This window comes from Microchirus variegatus (genome assembly GCF_963457635.1).
Source record: "Microchirus variegatus genome assembly, chromosome: 4".
NCBI classification, from domain to species: Eukaryota; Metazoa; Chordata; class Actinopteri; order Pleuronectiformes; family Soleidae; genus Microchirus; species Microchirus variegatus.
Window position 1 is genome coordinate 8,152,379 of NC_139805.1, and position 12,140 is coordinate 8,164,518.

General features: G+C 41.2%; 1 protein-coding gene across 1 annotated transcript in view; it reads right to left on the reverse strand.

The window, feature by feature from the left end:
* The window catches only part of pde4ba (phosphodiesterase 4B, cAMP-specific a), a gene marked incomplete at both ends in the record, with an annotated part of 141,656 nt that overhangs the window by 18,857 nt on the left and 110,659 nt on the right, over positions 1-12,140 (reverse strand). The gene's annotated exons all lie outside the window — the stretch shown is intronic.

Here is a 12,140-nt window from a genome sequence, read left to right on the forward strand (position 1 = left end):
TACGGGTGGTGATGAGAGTAATAATACTGTGAAACCGCAGCAAATGTCAGCTGAGGAGGCTCTTATGTGCCCCGAGGATAAATGGCAGGCAAATCTCAGGACTGTGGGCACACGCATTCGCAAACCACCTCCGAATGTGGTTTCTGTGATCAGATCCGAGGGCACGTTCAGCCCTGTACTGACGTCATTGGATCCCTGAGGATGGAACTTAATACCAGGTCTGAACAGGGTCAAAGTGTATAATATACTGTAAATAAGCAACTTGATTTCCACAAGTCAACATTATCGATTAAAATTTTTTTTTTAGATTTTGGTCAACACTGCAGCATGTGGATGATGACAAAAAAACACACAGTGCTGTAACAACTACTAAAATACTCAAAATTTCAGCCCTGTTGTTGAACAACCGAATAACTGTACGACAAGGTTAAAGTGACTCGGTTGGAAAGCAGAGGGGTTGGCATCGGACAAACACACAAAAGACACACATTACTGTACACACAAAAAACGTCTGCCGCTCCAGTATTGTGTGTACTGCAGGTCTCCTAGCTGCAGAGCACAACATGGTAGCGGGGTGTGCACTGCGGCGACCTTAGCACGGCCACGTAGAATGTGTCCCTTGCTCTGATCTCCTCACCATCAAAGACACGAGCCTGTTTGCTCTCCCAAACATGAGAGGCACCTGGCCCTCTGCCCACAGCCTGCCCTCATGCTGACGAGGGCTGTGAGAAAAAGACAGGGAGTGTGTATCTGTTTAGTTCCAACTCCAACAGCATTTGATGTTGAAACAGGTTTTACTTATTCACTTTTTTTTTTTTCCAGTATTCCTAAAACTTTTGAGGCGTTTTTTTCATTTCATTTCTTTCTTTTTTTTTTTGAGTTGCACAGAAAAGCCTTTGTCCTGGTTACATTTTTCACATTTGAACTTTAAACCCTGCCGAGACAGCAAGAAACTGTTCTGGCTAAGGATAAGTTTTCCCAATTTTGTCACGCTATGCAAAGAAAAATGTCAAAAGATATATCTTTAGGTTGTGGCATAGTATTGAAAAACAAACAATCATCAGCACAGAATACAGCACTGGTCTGTAACATGTGGATAAGGATGTTTCTTTTGTCATTCTGCTGTATACATATGAGAATGGGAAGACACACACATAAGAATTAACTCCATCAGGACATACAAGTTTTGAGAAGTAGACATTTTTGATTAGTTTGTGGATTACTGGACATACATTTAAGCAACTGTGCGACTGTAATGTTAGAATGCATGGTATAGTTAAAGGTCACAGGTTCAAGATTGTGTATGTAAATTTTACATACACAATACCATATACCATATACCATGTATTCAAACATTTAAAGGTGCCATATGTAAGAATGTGGCCAAAAACGGTTACTACATTCAAATTCAAAATTCTGAGGTCTTTTAGGTTTCGTTTTCTGACGTAACTGCAGCTGAGACTGCAGGTAGACGGTGGTAGGTGGCGCCACATGCCAAAACATGATTTCAAAACATAAACATGATTTGCAGTCTGCAAAATATTTTTTTGAATGCAAATATTTTGGCTGAGTTCAGTTTGTTATATGAACATTATTCCTGAGTCTCTGTGACATATTAGGAGGATTTTATGACCAGTTGCTTTACATTAATTACACAATGCACCTTTAATGTTTGACATCATTCCACTGATATGCAGGTTGGCATTGGTCCATGAAAGGCAACAACGGGCAAACATAGGCAGTAAACATGTCTTTAAGACTGTAAACAAGCTGGATTCAATCATTATGAGGTCTGGGTCAAACTGAATTGTCTTATTTACTGTTGGCTACCAAGCAGACAAACAATTATCCATTTTAAAAGGTCACGGTCAAGGTGCGCAGATGCAATCCACATGTACAATAATATATGCCCGTTTTTTCTTTGTTTATGTGTGTGGCAAAGAAGTTGCAACAGGAGGAAAAGTAAACTGCCAGAATGACGGTTGTAGCTCTTAACCGCTTTCATGACTTTGACTTCAAAACACACATAAATGGGTCCAGAGCATTCTGGTTTAGCGAGTCAGGACCTAAAACTAGTCTCGAGGCCAGCTCCTTGTGGGTCCCCACACACTAAATCCAAGCTCTAGGTATAGGTGCCAGAGCCACTTAACTATAACGCTTGTACAACAGTTTTACTCTGATCCTTGCCCTGCTGCCAAGCAGAGCCAATCCCACCAGTGTTAACTCCAGGGCTGGATCCTGTTCACCATCATTCAAATGAAAAAAAATATATATTTATGTGGTACGCATTGAAGCATTCGGCATTGACTCAGCTGTTTTACAATGTTTCGTGATATTTGCAGCAACCATCAAACCCACGTCCGTGTGTTTTAATACACATATAAATACATACAAAAATTATTTCAGAGGAAGGGGGGGGGGTGCAAATGAAGCATAACGCACAGCATGTCTGATTTCATTTGCAGATAAAAAGGCAACCAGCCAACCAACATTAGTATTAGACATGAACTAGCGCCTGAGTTTTCCTTAGTGGTAACTTATGGTAGAGAAACAAACACATTAGTACTAGTGTGAGGTTTAAGGTGAGGACAAGAGGCCAACAATTGCATCATTTCTGTCCTTACTGAGAAGTTTGTGTGTTTTTGTTTCTAGTAGAAGGACCAGTCCAGAGTGAGAAAAAGAGAGCTGGGAGGAGATGTGTGAATCAAATCACTACTACTCGCCACAGCAGATCATCTGTCTCCATGTTGTCCTATCCTTTGCATCCTCTGTTATTAACACCAACTGTCCTCGTGTCCTCTTTCACAACATCCACAAATGCTTCTGTGGTCTTCTTCTTTTCCTCCTGGCCAAGAGCTCCATCTTCCACCTCTTCCTACTCTACCATCTATACCTTGCCTCTCTTACTTAATCTCCAAACTGTTCAACCTGAGCTGTCCCTCTAATGTGCTCATTCTAATCCTGTCCATCAGTGGTCTGTCCTGGACCAATGAAAAGGAATCAAAGTAATAATACTATACTGTTTTAAAATGAAATAAGATTTGAACCATTAGAAAAACTGTGGCTGCAAATAAATGAACACGTGGGACCACAGTGGAGACGTGTTACACTGCATACAGCAGGTGAGCAGACATCAGCAGAAGAAGCTGTCTGATGGATGGATTGACCTTATTTTTATTAAAAAGAAAAAGTGGCCACATGCATCCCCAATCAGGGTTGTTCTCTTGTGATGACATTACTCTCGACAGATGTTAATACCAGGTCTGCCAGAGGTTTTTCTCTCCACTGATGCCAAATTCTTATATGAATGCTTATATGCTTTTAGATTTTTTTATCTTATCGCCGAAATACTGTAAGGTCTCTGATTCATTATGTAAAGTGCCTGGAGGTCTATTATAGAAATAGTTTTATTTTAATATTGGCTTAGTTTTTAGTACTAATTCTTCCATAAAGTCTTAAAACATTTTAAATATAATGTCTTCACATTCAAACCATTGGCAAATGAGTTCCACACAATGACTTTGTGTTGCCCAGTGGATTTAGCTGCACACACGGCGTGATGTGTCACAGACTGAAGGCTGAAGAAGAACAGCTACATAGCTCTGGTAAAGCAAGACGGCTGCAAACAGTTTAAGTATGTATGAAAGACGGCAAGAATCGCCCATGAAAAGTTTCCTTCTAATCCTCCTAATCTAGACAGCCTCACTCTGTTTGTTTGAGCTGTAGATTTTTAATGCTGCAAGACTTAAAAAAAAAGAATGAATTTGTCTTTGATGCATTGCTCTGCTCACTGTTCCAGCCCTGACCCCTGAATGACTAAGGGAACCACCAAAACAACACCACCACTTCCACCTTGGCCTTTCTGTGATCAGTGTCCAGACCTGGCCTCGTCTGACACACGTCAATATCAATTTATCAAATGTCCTGTAAATGTAAACATCAGCTGTATTTTCTCACGAGTCCACTCACACAAACATGCCATTTCCAGGTGAGCCAACAGTAAAATGTCAGGAAGGGACACGGAGAGGGAAAAGGTCAGCACCGTGGTCGTCTTTCTTTCAATTGAATATTTTGTTCAGTTCATGAGGTTTAACGGAGCAGATTAAAGGGTAGTAAAAGAACGGTGCACATCGTCACCCTCGAGAAATCTCTTTATAGTTTTACACACCAGTAAATATGCAGATTAAATGAAGGATAAAGACATGGAGATAGGAATTGTATCAACTGATTTTATTGCAGGCGCGAGCGACCTTTGCTGTGTTTTGGTTTTCTGATATCTTTTTATTGTGTGTATTTGTTTTCGAGTCCGTGCTGAAATAAAATGCATACCTCTTGAAAACCTACCAATTTACTTCTTTAGTTAGGTGCTGTGTGGTAATTTAAGGACAAGTGAACTCTGCGGGACATCAGAGCAGAAGAGTCGACCCTACATGTGATCGAGTGAAACAGCTGAAGGCACTCGTACTCTTTGTTATGATGGTAGAAGCAACAGAGCAGGAGGAGGACTACAGCGCGTTATCAGCTGCCAACATCTACAGTGTATAGCGGGAAGATCTACAGACACAAGGGCAGACACACTTACAAACGCACAGTGAAAGAGGTCAAACCGCAGCAAACAAGCTCTCATTTTCCTCTGATGCTAATTTCTGCACTCACTTTTTTTTTTTTGACCAAGCACTCATCATGTAAACATCCAGACTTTTCAGGGGGGTGACGTCCCACATTTCCTGTGAACCTGACATAAACAGACCACACACACACACACTCATAAAGAGAAAGCCAAACTTTGATGCGGGGCTGACTGGCAGCTCTGCCAGGTCCCGGAGAGACACACACACACACACACAGAGAAATAAAGAGAGCGTGGGGGTGGGCATTCTTTAATGGCATCTCTTGCTTTACAAGAAACAGAGCTTGAGTTGATCAGAAACCCTCCGTGCGGTTACACAACGCTCACTAACAAAGACCAGAGACGGTGGTGAGGCAGCGGGCTGCTCCACTGCTGCCCCGGCCACTTCTGACACGCTGAATTACGACTTCACATGAGCAACATTGCAAAATCAGTCAATGACGAGTCTTTACGAAAAAGAGGAAAAGAAGGGGGTGATGGTGGAGTTTGTGGTTTTCTGAGCGTGTTCTGTGGCACTACAAGGACGGCTGATTAAAACATTTCTGCGGAACCAGGCTCTGTGAAGTGACAAAATGACATCATGGGCCTGCGCTTTGTTAGCGTGATTTATCCGATTTACGGGGAGGTGGAATATAAATGATGTCTTAATAGAGGGCATCGGGATTTTGTTAGCCTGCGGTTGTGATTTACAAGCACAAGAGAAAGAGAAACAACGAGTGGACATTCTGTGGTAATGAAGAATTTGCATATGGGCTCACCCTACGAAACTTGCAGCAGAGTTTTAAAGGGTAAATTTATGTCTCTGGGGCACAGTATGAGGAAAACATACTGGTGGTGACGCCTTCATGAGGGGAAACTCTCAGAATTTGCGACACTGCGATGCTCTGGATTCTGATTTGTTCATTTTAACTGAGGCAAATTAGGCCAAAGCAAAATTGCCTCATCTATGAAAACTACAAGCCCGATATTTGCTGAGATAGAAACAGAAACTGATAAGTAATAAAACATGATTGTTTCTGCTTTGAACCACTTAAGAGCTTTGGTAAAAGGAGATATCATTGGGTAAGCTAATATCTATAATCAGGCCTGTTAAAAAAGGAAAACAACATTTGACACAAGCTCACACAGACCATTGAAATACACAATAGAATTATACCATTTGAATATTTAAAATGAATAAATTAGTAAAACAATTATTTGATTCATCGATATTTCAATTAACTCGCTAACTTTAAGGTACAATATGTAGTATTTATGGGTTTATATAACCCAAAATCCACTTTTTTATACATATTATGTGCTCCTGCATTGTCTAGTCGCTGTATAATAGTTTTTGTTTCATTTTCGTAGTGTTTCAAAAAGTCATGTTAAATAACATGACCGCGGGCCGCGGTTGCATAGCCACTGTTAGCAGCGAGACGCCATGTTTCTACCGGAGCCTGTAAGGACAAACGAGAGAGAACAAAACAAGCGTCTCTTTACTTGTAGCGGAAGTCCCGCCTCCACTCTCTCCGCTTCGTCTGCTACGGCCGCGGTAGCTCGCCCTCTCCCTCACCTCACGAACCTCATCTGCTGACACGGAGAAAGACGACGAGGACGACATTTGACCAGCTGCGGATACCGTAGCGCTCAGGGAAGGGAGGGGGTGAGCAGAGCAGCAGGTCTTTGTTGTAAATTTCAGCCTCTCCTCTAGATGGCACTATAAACTACTTATTTCCCCTTTAATGAAAACAAAATCATTTTGATAACGGATTCATTGGCTTGAGTGTTTTTTTTAAAGAATTCAAACTTTTTCCTGATTTCTCAGCTTCTTATATATGAATATTTTCTGGCTTCTTTGCTCCATTTAGCAAAATAAATAATTGATTCGCTTTATGGACAAAACAAAACATTTGAAAAACTAATTCGGGAAACACTGATCAACATTTTCTGACATTTTATGGGCCAAACAAGTACTCGATTAATCGAGAAAATAATCGACAGATGAATAGATTATGAAAATAATGAGTTTGTTGCAGCTCTAGTGTAATCCTGTCAATAAATACATTAAGTTAGATCATTTGGGCTTTTATTGTATGTATTATTATAATTTTGTTTGCTTACAGGCTTAATCAGCATTGTGAGAACTCAGGTGACGATGGTTTGATTGTGTTTTTGTTCATATTTTAGTTACACACTGTAGTGTAGTAACTACAGTGTTATTATTTTATCTTATCATTGATCTTGCTGAGCCTCATCCAAGGTAAAAAAGAAAAAGAAAAAAAAGAAGTGCTTATTTGCACATTGTAACACACTAATTCACAAGAGTGCTAATCAACCAGATGCCTCAAAATAATCTCTGTGTAATCTGAGTCTATTGAGTCTGATTTGAAAACCAGAAGGTTATGTATTTCCACTGAAAGAGATGACAGGAAGAGTGACTGTTTTGTTCTTACCATCAACCATGAAGTAACTCGGATGATTAAAAGTAGAGGCTGCGTCAGTGTTCATGTGTGTTAGATCTCTGAGTGACCACACACCATACTACCACAGTCTTCTCAACATCGTGATGTCAGTGACGTCATTGCGGCCCCATTTGAATTATTCGAAACTCGTACCTCTGCAAAGACGATGCATTTATTGCATCTTTGTGTTGACTTTGTATCTAATTTGGTGGAACGACAGGTTTTAACACAGTAAGAGAGACCAAAAACCTGTTTACATGCAGCACTAGCAGGAAATATTCTCACGTATATATAAAGTGACGTTCCTTCAGTGTCATATTCATGTGACTCCGGCTCATCTGCTTGCATTCCGACTGACATACAGTCAGCTCTGACCACAAAACCTCGAACAAAAAGGCTTTGACTGGGTCACATGTAATTGCCATGCATGTGTTCATGTGTGTGTGAGTGTTTGTTAGACAACCCCCCCCCCCCCCCCCCACCATGCCCTTGCCTGCTCTTCTCCCCCATCTCTCCTTGGACACAGTGTTCCCTGTCCTCCCCATAACATACACAAGAACACATTCCTATGTGATTTACTATAGAACTCAATGGGAAAGTACAGTCGGCAATAAATCTCAGCAGCACGGATAGATCTCCCACAGGATCACTGGAGTACTGGTAGGAAGAAAAAAAAAAAGGTTCCCTGTGTTAATCAAACTGTCTGAATGCAGACAAAAAAAGAGAAAACTGAAGCCTGAAAGAACATAAATAAAGTCACCCGACGTACACAGGACTCATTACTCTCGAGGAGGCTGGACAAGACTGTAACCAATGATTATTATTGATTACTGCTGGATATTTGTTGATATTATCTCTCCTCATTCAGCCACTTTATTAGGTACACGGGACACCTAATAAAGAGACGGGGGTGACACGGTCTGCAGCTACTGTCGGCCATCTGCATCAGAGAGTTACTGTTTCCCGTCATTGGTTTTAAAGCAGTCTGGCCATTCTTCTCTAACCTCCGACATAAACAAGGCATTTTCACCCAGAAATCTGCCGCTCAGTGGATATTTGCCTCTTTTTTCTGACCGTTCTCTGTGAACCCTTGAGATGACTGTGCATGAAAAAATCACTTTGTCTCTTTTCTTCCCCATGACATTGCTGACAGGTGATTGGCTGATTAGATATTTATGTATGTATGTACGTAAGTAATAACATGAGTGTATACAAGTGTTTATGTGCTCAGGACCTACAAGGACTAGTAGCCGATAAAGTCATGAAGACACAAACCTGGTCCTAATGAGGCAGAATCTAATTTCTTAAGAACTGGTTACTTAAAGGGACAATATGTAGTATTTATGGGTTTATATTACCAAAAATTCACTTTTTTATACATATTATGTGCTCCTGCATTGTCTAGTCGCTGTATAATATTATTTGTTTCATTTTCGTAGTGTTTCAAAAAGTCATGTAAAATAACATGACCGCGGACCGCGGTTGCATAGCCACTGTTAGCAGCGAGACGCCATGTTTCTACCGGAGCCTGTAAGGACAAACGCGAGAGAACAAAACAAGCGTCTCTTTACTTGTAGCGGAAGTCCTGCCTCCTCTCTCTCCGCTTCGTCTGCTACGGCCGCGGTAGCTCGCCCTCTCCCTCACCTCACGAACCTCATCTGCTGACACGGAGAAAGACGACGAGGACGACATTTGACCAGCTGCGGATACCGTAGCGCTCAGGGAAGGGAGGGGGTGAGCAGAGCAGCAGGTCTTTGTTGTAAATTTCAGCCTCTCCTCTAGATGGCACTATAAGCTACTTATTTCCCCTTTAAGACTAAGATTTGAATTGTGGTCAGATTAAGATTAAGCGTAGGCATTTACTGGTTATGACTGGGGATAATACCATTTTTTAAACTCTCCAAATAGACGGAAGTCAATGCAGACACGTGTGTGTGTGTGTGATGCCTTTGATATTTTCAAAATGTTGTGCTTGGAAACAAACCCAATTATTCTGAGACCAAATCCTGCCTTACACTGTATCTACTATAGCGTCAACATTATTCACGCTCATGAATGCTCTTCACACAGAGTGTTTTACACACAGTGACTGTAAAAAGTAAACGAGCTGAGAGAGACAGTCTGACATCACACTGTCTGAAGGGCCACTGAGGCATCTTATATACAGCACTCTCATCTATCTTATTAGCTGTTATGTTGTGGTATAAAACAATCTTAAATGTTTTGTTCCGCTCCTCCCAGGCTCTATCTCTCTCTCTCACCCTCTGATAAAAAAGTTAATGCGTCACTGAGTCACTCTGTCCTAATAAGTCTGCTCATGGGACCAGTAAGTGTAACGAGGCCTTGTCCTTGAGCTGCACCTTCCCTCATGCTCTCCATCTGTTTTGGCCCCTTCTCTCATTAACTCACATATCCTTTTTGGGAAATTTTCGCTCTCTGCTGTCTTGATAAGTAGCTTATATACATAGGGTGAATTCCAATTCCTTGCTTAACCCTCAATCTTAACCCTCAATCTCAAAAATGCGCGCTCCCTCTAGTGCAAGTGCTGTCCCGATTCTCAGAAAAATTAAGTTGAGGGGCGAGTTTAAGGGCTGCATCACCCTCAATATTGAGATTTTCCGAGACCACCCTTGGGAGCAAGGGCTTCCCAGAATGCATTGCGTGTTTTCACATAACAAAGATGGCGCCGTAAGCAGCGAAAACGGTACTCTACAAGTTAAGTATTTTCTTTGTTAATAGAGATATAAACATTATGAAAACCATTGTATTATCTTAGTTTAGGCTCATATTATGGATTACTGACGTCATTGTTGCGATCTTTTGTCAATAGCCGGCCGGTGCGGACAAGCGAAGTGATCGTTTACTTTTCAATAATCCGTGGTGTGCGGTAACTGTCAGTATGAGTATCATCTTATAACTAACTGACAACCTAATAACTTGACTGACAAACGGATCGTAACAAATAATCCTGACGTAAATGTGTTCTTCTTCTTCTTCTTTTTTGGATTTGACAGACTGGACGCAGCTTTCGCGTTATTCTGCCCCCTACAGTCTGAAGACGTATCTGCATTTAAGGGGTGTCCCATTTCTAAGAGACAAAATAACCCTCAACACTTGGTTTTGAGGGCCAGTTAAGATTAAGGGTTGAGCTTGAGGGTTAAGATTGAGGGTTAAGATAGGAATTGGAATTGGCCCATACAGTCAAACATGTCCACACACATGTAAAACAGAGAAACAGATCAGGCTTTGTCTGTCGTACCTGAGGTAAACTAGTAGCAATGGTAGTGAGTGGACTGAATGGCCCCCATTGTCACGCTGACTGGCATCGGCCCCTCGGGTTGATGAGCGTGGATCAGAGAAGCCAAACTTCTGTCACTGATGCCGATTTTCTCGGTTTTCAAAGCTGCATCTAGAGTTAAAATTACAGAGGTTTCTGTCGGTGCATGGGCACATCTGATGTCAGGGATGATGAGAGATTTCTGCGATCATCAGGAAAAACTTTTACATAATCAGAACAGGCCGGCGTGCAGCTGTTCCAGCTGGATCCAGCTCAGTTTCTATAAAGTCAGAAAGGAAAGCGTTTGATCACAGACGGGCTCAAACTTAATTTGAAACATAGTGATTTGTCGGACTGTGATTTATTTTCCAAAAAAGTCCATACATCTTAGCCCAGTGTGCTGCTCCTTTCAAGCGCACATGAAGAGTTGGTTTACCAGTATTATCATAAAAAAAAGAAATATTGCTCACACAAATAAAGATACTTTTATTTTTATTTTGGGACTTTAGACAGCAGAGGATTATCTAACCTCTTCCTAGAAAGAGATTACAGTTGACTGATTTAAAGGTGGATTTTTAAGGCCTACATAACAAGGTTTACAATAATTATGTCAATGTAATAAAGTTACAGCACAAATACACCACACTACAAGCAAGTAAAAAAAAAGGTAAGTGCATTTCCAAAAGTGCAGAACTAGTCCTCAAATTCTTAGGCCAACAACATTAGAAGCAAACAAACAAACAAACAATGCCGGGAACAAACATGTAAAAAGTTAAAGACTAACTGGGACATGATTCTTCTGTAATATGTTTAGCAGACAGGGTTTACGAGAACCTGCGTTCTCAATTAACCTACAATGTAGGAATTGCGTAATTTTTTTGGAATTCTGAGTAATGGTTTCCTACATGGAGCAAGAACTTTAATGACATGCGGGCACGTCACAAGACCAGCCAAAGAACACGAGGAATCCAGAGGAAGTTCCTCAGACACTTGTTTTCTATAACCAGGGTCCTTACAGATACAGAGTTATGTACAATACAACAGCATTACAATTATGTCAGTGCTCTTAGGCTGTTCCATTATTTTACAGCTAGAAATGATGAAGAATATGTGACAGCCTCCATCAGCATCCTAAACCTGGACTCACTGGCTCACATGTCTAATTTCAAATAATTAGAATGTAAACAACCTCAGTAGACACACATAATAACTAGAACAGACTCAGTTCGTGTATCAAGCCTCTTCTGGTTTTCTTTGATGTTTATGTAACATTACATGGAAGCAGAGGGGGGAAAAAAAATGTTGGACCCGATACTTTTCCAGCTGCCTTATTAACATTATCTTCACCATGTTTGGCGCGTCGGCTTTGAAACGGGGCCAGGTTAGACGAGTCGAGGTCGGGACTGAACAGGTTTGATGAGCAGGGTGAAAAAAAGTCACCAGAGGGATTCTATGACGAAGGGGGTTTGCGTGCGATGAAGGATCAGTGTCTCCAGTAACATATGAGGACCAGCTGAAACAATCATCATATTACCTTAAATGGCATGTCCGTACCATGGGTTGGCATTCTGAGGGTTTTCAGTGCATCAGCACACATGTGTACATGTGTTTATGTGTGTAACCAAGTGTGCATTGTAGTGAGTACCAGATTGGTTGTGTGTGTGTGTGTGTGTCCACTGGCTAAATAAAACCTCATGACAACTAAATAGACGTTTGACATTCATTGACAGTGGTTTCAGAAAAAAACTAAGATATCTATGCCAGAAAATCAGCCATGTTACCACAGAGT